General features: G+C 39.2%; 5 non-coding genes across 5 annotated transcripts; 1 reads left to right on the top strand and 4 right to left on the bottom strand.

Moving 5' to 3' along the window:
• Nucleotides 1-402: 402 nt before the first annotated feature.
• Nucleotides 403-484, bottom strand: Trnas-cga. The gene has a single exon. It is a non-coding gene; the product is annotated as a tRNA-Ser (tRNA).
• Nucleotides 485-828: 344 nt separating this feature from the next.
• Nucleotides 829-910, bottom strand: Trnas-cga. The gene has a single exon. It is a non-coding gene; the product is annotated as a tRNA-Ser (tRNA).
• A 313-nt stretch (nucleotides 911-1,223) lies between these two features.
• Nucleotides 1,224-1,296, bottom strand: Trnar-ucg. Its single transcript has one exon. It is a non-coding gene; the product is annotated as a tRNA-Arg (tRNA).
• An 848-nt stretch (nucleotides 1,297-2,144) lies between these two features.
• Nucleotides 2,145-2,226, top strand: Trnas-aga. Its single transcript has one exon. It is a non-coding gene; the product is annotated as a tRNA-Ser (tRNA).
• Nucleotides 2,227-6,573: 4,347 nt separating this feature from the next.
• Trnas-aga lies at nucleotides 6,574-6,655 on the bottom strand. Its single transcript has one exon. It is a non-coding gene; the product is annotated as a tRNA-Ser (tRNA).
• Between the last annotated feature and the right edge of the window lie 942 nt (nucleotides 6,656-7,597).

The raw sequence follows: 7,597 nt of genomic DNA, 5'->3' as shown, positions 1-7,597 counted from the left end.
GTTACCCCGTAATCCCCGATCAGTGCCACCCACTCCAACCAGCCCCCTCTTCTCATCAACCACTTGCATCCATAATAATTGAATTGGAAAAAACCAAAGAGGGCTGGGGGCCGCGGTCTGTTGGTTGGTTTAACGCTACGCGACCACAGGAAAATTGTAATTAAACAGGATATGATGTTGGTAAAGGTCCAGGCCAGGCCATCCATGAGTGGGTGTGCCAGTGTGTGTGTGTGTGGCTGGATGTGATGGCTGAATAAACTTGTTGTCTCCTAATTGGGAAACCGCTGGGGCAGCTCGGGCAACAAAACCCGTGCTGACGGACTTCAATTTGTCATCAAGTTTAAATGAAGTGTACGTAGAAAAATGGAAATTATTGGAGAAGAGCCAAAAAGAATTGGAAATCGCAGCCGGTAGGATTCGAACCTACGCTCCCAAAGGGAATCTGATTTCGAGTCAGACGCCTTAACCACTCGGCCACGACTGCTTGGTAAAATATGCTGGAAGACGAATCCGAGATACTATTCAAAGGGTTAATATCCTTCTACCGTTAGTGATCCTCACTTATTCGAAACAGTAAACACTACAAGCGATGAACTACTGAATTTAGATTTAAAAAAAGATTTGGGAAATATTATTAATATTTAACATGTCTTATTAACTACATAGCCATATAAATCATTAAAAATATTGCCATCAAAAACAGGAACACTTTTGTATTGCACTAGAATTAAAGAAAGACAATATTAATTTATTATTCAAGCTCTCTAAAATTATAATTTAATTTTTATGCAATGCATATCATGTTTATCCAAAATATAAGGACATTTTCGCAGCCGGTAGGATTCGAACCTACGCTCCCAGAGGGAATCTGATTTCGAGTCAGACGCCTTAACCACTCGGCCACGACTGCTTCTTGTTCTTGCGGGTGACAAATGAGCTGCTTAGCATTCGTATTTGTGCTAAAATCAATAAAATTGCAAGCATTCATTCAAGTGAAGAAGCTGAACAACAAAACTTCTTGGCAGGAAAAGTAGGAGAATAAAATGTAGAAAACATAAAAGGAGCATGGTATTTATTTGAAGTCTCAATATGAAAGGACAAAACTATCTGCAACAAATAGGTTTGGCTGATCAAATTATGGCTCTAAGAATATATATAAAAATATTTTAAAAATGATGTAATCAAATTTGAAACTCGGAAAAGAAAAAAAAAACCACGTCTTTCGACCGTGACAGGACTCGAACCTGCAATCTTCGGATCCGAAGTCCGACGCCTTATCCATTAGGCCACACGGTCAGTTGTTTCATCACCGCTAAAGTTGCCAATAAAAGCAACCAATTGAAGTTTATCTTGAAAGGATGTGGCAGGATGGGGGTTGAGCCACAAAGCAAGGCTTGAAAAGTTTCCTTAGTAATTTATAAGTATGTTTAGTATTAAGATCTTTATTATTAAAAGAAGAAAATTATAAGAAAAGCTACGCACTATAATGCGTTACACTCACACGCATAGTTTCAATGCACCAAATCGAGCGAGACGGGAATACTCTCTAAATTAAAATCCCCAAGTGGTGGGGCACTATAATGTAAATCAATTGAATACAAAGATACACCATGTGGATTAACATACTTGATCAATTGGACACAGTATTTAAAGGGATACTGGAAAACACTTTCAAAATGCTTAGTACATTAGGCTAAGTTTACCTTTGATGTTATATATTAATTAACGTCTCCGTTACAATATATTAGTTCATTAATATGATTTAGTATTTTAAATAATTGCGAACTTTCGCAATTTATATTTGTTTGGACATTTGTATACATGTAAGTATTAATCGATTATAATATGTGCGTTATGGGTAGAATTCGAAATAGAGGGAGAGGGTATGACAAAGTGTTGGGGATAGAGGGAGAACGATAATTCAATTGGTTGATGAGGCGGAAAGTGGTAAGGTAATCTTGCACACTCATTTTGCACTGAACTCGCCCACAAAATATGAACTATTGAATAAAATATAAAACGAGTTTTAGTTATACAAAAATCAAGGAGTTTAAGGATTTATTTTGTGGATTTACTCTGAAAATTGATTTTGATAAGAGTGACCAGATGTATTTATGGATTAAGGTGGTGACTTTCGCCACTAAGCAGTCGTGGCCGAGCGGTTAAGGCGTCTGACTAGAAATCAGATTCCCTCTGGGAGCGTAGGTTCGAATCCTACCGACTGCGGTTTAAGACACTTATTTTATAAGCTATGATATGATATTTAGAAAACACATCTTAGGTAATTATCTAATAATGTGTATATGATATTTATTAGTTCTATATTTATTTTGTATTTAAATAATCGGTCATTTGTTTTGATTTAAAATTCCTATGAGCCCCACAATAAGCACATCTTGTTTGCCTTCGGCAAAAGAGAACATTATTGACCTCTCCTCATGACCGTTTCATAACCGAAACCTGAAGGCACGGCGCTGTCCTTAGGTCCCCTGCCAAATCTAGATTACCGCAAAAACACAGGCCGCACAACATCTAAATCAAAGGTGAGGTCAGGTGGTTGTGGGACAGGTGTAAACCAAACAGCCAGACAGATAGCCCCCAAAAAACCCACACTTTCCCCCCCACCCCTTGCGCCACCAAGAGACAGACAGTTTATTTCATATCTCGGCGAATATATTCGAGCTTAATAATTAATTTTTGGCGAGCCTCTGGCGCCGTGTCCTTTTCGCAGGAGCAAGAGGCCTTGTTGAGCACAACCGGCGACATCCGTTTCAGATTTGGATCTCCTCGCCAACTCCACTTCAGTTCTGTTGGCTCTGTTCTTGCCTGCTTTTTGTTGGTAGCTGATTAGCCGCACTTAGTGGAACGGCATTAGGCCACTTGACGAAATTAAAGGGATACTCCAAGGGGTCCTGCCAGCCGAGGTCCTCGGGCGGTCGTGTGTAACGGCGACAGCTGCTAAGACGTGCAAAATAAACAGAAATTCCTACCGAAAATATAATCCGGAAGCAGCCACATAATGACAAACGCTGTGTGCGAGCGAGACGGCGGGCCAGTGGGCGAGCGAGAGGGTAAGAGGGTGTGTGGAGAAGGGAAAGGGGGAGGGGGAGGGGGAGGGGGAGGGGGGAGGGGGATAGATCCACAGGACGAGACAGACAAAATGCCTTGTTCCAGCTCGAGCCGAAAAGAGGAAAAGGATTATAAAATACGACAGAAAAAAAGGAGTATTGGGCCGAAAGGTAAACTCTGCTGACCGAGATTCAAATACACTTATGAACTTAGGCAGATTAAGTTCAATATTACCTGTATTTCAAACTCGTCGTGAAAAGATTTTTTACAAATAACAGAGGCAGTACTTTTTTGTATAGCTCTTAACTTGATTTTAAAATATTAGGAAATTTTCCTGTGATTTTTTTCCAATCAAAATATAATATTTAAATATTGAACATATCAAATATATTCGACCCATTTTTCCAACATTTCTCCCTGAATTCTCTCTATTCTTCGAAAGGGATTTTCTAAAATTTAAAATATCCTGAGAAAGGGTATGTGGATAAGCCAAATAAAAAACATTGACTCGGGGCGATGCCAGTGCCATCGACAGCGGCGTCATTTGGCGTGCATAGAAACCGTTAGTCCGGCCCTCGACAAAATACAAGTAAATATATCCAAAAAAAAAAAAGCAGAAAAAAAAAAAAAAACAAAAAAAAGAGAAATGAAAAGCGGCGGGCGAGGAGCCCGAATGTTTGTACTTTAAATGACATTCCGCAGTAAATTTCACGTTTATAGCCGGCACACAACAAATAAATATCAAGCGTTCAGCGGCGCTGCAAGGGCTGCCAAACAATTGAAAGTGGACGAAAAACGAGGAACGAAGAGCGAAACGGGAACGGATGAGGGAATCCTGCTGTCGTCCTGCTGCCACCGCCAGGATCAGCTCCTCCGACCAGCAAAACAATAAAAAATGATTGCACAAAATAATAAAATAGCGGCAGAGGACGGGGAATCAAGAAGGCCAAAATGGCCCTTCTCGGCGCTTCTCATAAATTGAAATGAGTAAGAGGGCCATCGACGCAGGATGCCAGCAGTTTTTGGAGTTAACTCCGAAATGGTTATAAATCCACCATGTGTGCTATAAAAAACATAAACTTCTAGGCTTTGGGAGTGGAGGGGAAAAAACAAAAGATTTGCTTACTTAAAACTGTTTGTGAGGAGTCTATATTAGGAGAAATTAAACAAATATAACAAGCTATGAATGTTCTTTTAAAAATGATGTATAAATTATGATTTGCTCTTCACTATAAAATGAGGTAAACAAAAATGTTATGAACTATATATTTTAAATATCTCCAAATGTTAAACGTTGCTATAACCACGTTTGGCTTCAGGACTCCTTTCCCACCCATGGACACTTGCTTCCCCAATAAATACACTCTGTGGCCATCTGGGCGTCACAGGGCGGGGCAATCAACTGGTCGGGTTTCCTGACTGGAGAGGACTATCCCAAGACGAACGTATCTGCGGCACTTCATCTTGATTGACATGCGCATTGAGAGCGTTGACATAATGATGGACAGACCTGATCGCCAACTGCGTTGCTTGATCTGACCGCTGGACTCGGATTGCATCCGTCCTCCGAACAGAAAACTCGGAATTGGGAATTGGCAACTGGAAGCTGGGAAACGGGAAACGGGGAACTGAAAACTGAAAACTGAAAACTGGGAGTCGGCGCTTGGAGTTAACCACTCCGGACGATATGCGTAATGAGAGGAGCTGCTCCTTTCCGATAGCGGTGATTGCGGCCTTTAAGATTTTCCACAATATCAATTTTCATTGTTTCGTGGCTTTGTCACTCACGATCTCTTTGCGATCGGTGCGATCTGCACTATCTGCGACGACATAAATAGACGCCAATTAAATGGGCCCTTAATGGGACACGTTTTTTGGTCCTTACACTAGCGAAAAGATGGTTAGAGCTCTAGTTAAGTTTCGGAAGTCGTTCAAAAAAAATATGAAGGGGTGGAAAATATTTGCTCTCACTTAAAATATATTATAATATTGTTTTATAAATATATTATAAAATAGATGCCACTTTTGAATGACAAACTTTTGGTTAAGACAGTTGTTAGTTGTAAACTTTATATGTATTTAAAACTAAGCAAACAAAGACTATTTATTATTGCTTCCAGCTTGAGTAGAACTTGAAAAAAATATGTTGTTAAGCTAACCCTCTTTATGTCAGATGCCGGAATTGAGGCAGCCACAAAGTAACGGCAAAACGGAAATAATTTTACAATAAATTATATCAAAACGAATCGCACACACACACACAGACACACACACACAGCCACGCAAATATGACACAGAAAGTTCTTGGCTAAAAGGGGGCAAAAGGGGCGGGGGGAGTGGCCAGGACGAGAGCGGGACAGAACCAGTTTCTTGAAACTTTGCGAGACATAACGGCGTCTGCCAAAAAGGAAGCAGACAAAGACCAAAAACAGCAACAAAGGCCAAAAGCCACAGCCGTGGGCGGCAAGCGAAATGGGGGCGTGGCGGGTTTTCGGGTCGAAAGGCAGAACACCCTCAAGAACTTTTGTGGCGACAATTTCCCTGACTTTTCATACCCTATCCTAAAAAGGATATAATACATTAAGTCAGTGAGATGATATTATTATCGGTACATCTCTGAAGTTTTTTCAGTTAAAAAATAAAGAAATAAACTATAGAATGTATTTGTTTATGTATTTAGTTTATCGTGTAATCTAAATCATCCTCTGTACAAGTTGAAATTGAAACGGGCTTGCAAATAAATTCTTTAAGTGTTTCTCAGGAGAAATGTTTTCCTCAAGGGTATTTGGTTGAAGTTTGATATCCTGGCCGAGTTCTTTATTTTTTGCCATGCTTATTGCAGTCTGTTTTTGTGGCATTCGGCCTAAAATGCCGAGACCTGTCGAAAACTTTTTCATCGACTTGCCGGGATTGTGAGTGGGTGCCAGCCAAGGTAAGAGTTCGCTTGGTTATCGCCAACTACCAGTGCATTTTATTTTGTTTTTTTTTTATTTCAATTTTTTGTATCGAATATCGAAGGATTTGATATGAAGGCAACAACTTAAAGAGAAAGCAGCCATATTTTATTCGAGCTCAACAAGGATATTGCAACTACATATATGAAGGCCTTGTTTATTTATCAATATTGTTGAATTAGAAAGAGATGGTTTTTTTTTATAATTGTTTATAATATTTCACTCCTCTAAATTATCACGAATTAGAAAGAGAGCGATTCTAATGAGCTTTAAATAAAAATTACGGAACTGCTATTGATTCCATGTATTACATTTTGCGCTGCTGGGAATTGAACTCAGAGCTGTCAGTCTTTTATCGACCGATTTAACCACTGGGCTACGGTATACTATCAGAAAGCAGAAAATGTTGGGATCAACTTAAAGATCACCGATTTAAAAATAGATTTATAAGAAATAAAAATTTTCTAATCAATTTTTTTTTTAAGAAACGGGTATTTTTTTATTTTTTGTAGTTTTAGATTTTTTTTTTCCAAAAATAAGTTTTTCTCATCGCAGTCGGTAGGATTCGAACCTACGCTCCCAGAGGGAATCTGATTTCTAGTCAGACGCCTTAACCGCTCGGCCACGACTGCTTATTGGACACAATTCCACGGACAGATTTTAAAAAGGGGTGAAGATATCAAAGCAACCCACTTAAAAATACTTAAAATTGCTTATCAGACACCTTATCAGTGAGCTCTTCATATTGGCATGAAAATACCTTCCATTGAATAGATTATATAAAATAATAATATGTATTACTGTAGCAAAAAGTAATTCACACCATTTTGCACGTTTGTTTCAAACCCAAGCTTACACTTTCAGAAAATGTTAACTTTTTGTTAGATGTCCCCTTTCTAGTTTATTTGTTTGTCATTTAAGTGGTTTAGTAGACCTTTTCCCCAACCCGCTCGTCATTCCCTTTGGCTGTCTGGCGATGTCTGGTGCTTTGTCAGATTTTCTTATTGCGTGCTCTTAATGACACGGCTCCAATTAAAGCGGCGCACATTGTCAAAACAGCCGCCAACGAATTGAAATCAAGACGGGGCTCCACAACAACAACAACAACAATAACAACAAGAAGAAACCTCGGCGAACTGCCGCAAGTTGAAAGCTTCAATTTACCACCCATTGTGCCTTATGGCAACTCTGGCAGATCTCAAAAGACAGAAAGGAGACCACGGCGCATGCGCCCCGTTCCTGTTTTTTATGCTCCCCCCTTCCCTCTTTCCCTCTACCCCCCAGCATATTTCCCCAATTGGGATATGCAAAGAGAGCACCTGTTGCGGGGACTTTAGGGGGGCTTGTGCCACAGGGATTTGTACACTAGCAATAATTAAGTAATAATATTATATTTAGTTACATTTGCTTCCATTTAAAATGTTATTCTAAATACAAAAGATGACTAGATAATAAAAACTCTATGCTGTAGCTGTCAACTATCGAAATAACAGCTTTATTATATAAATATAAATATTAATTTCTTATATTATATTCAAATTTTTAATTATATTAATTTAAAATTAAAGCTAGAA

Source organism: Drosophila ficusphila, unplaced genomic scaffold, assembly GCF_018152265.1.
Source record: "Drosophila ficusphila isolate 14025-0441.05 unplaced genomic scaffold, ASM1815226v1 contig_197, whole genome shotgun sequence".
In the NCBI taxonomy this organism is placed as follows: domain Eukaryota; kingdom Metazoa; phylum Arthropoda; class Insecta; order Diptera; family Drosophilidae; genus Drosophila; species Drosophila ficusphila.
This window is presented reverse-complemented; position numbering and strand designations above follow the sequence as displayed.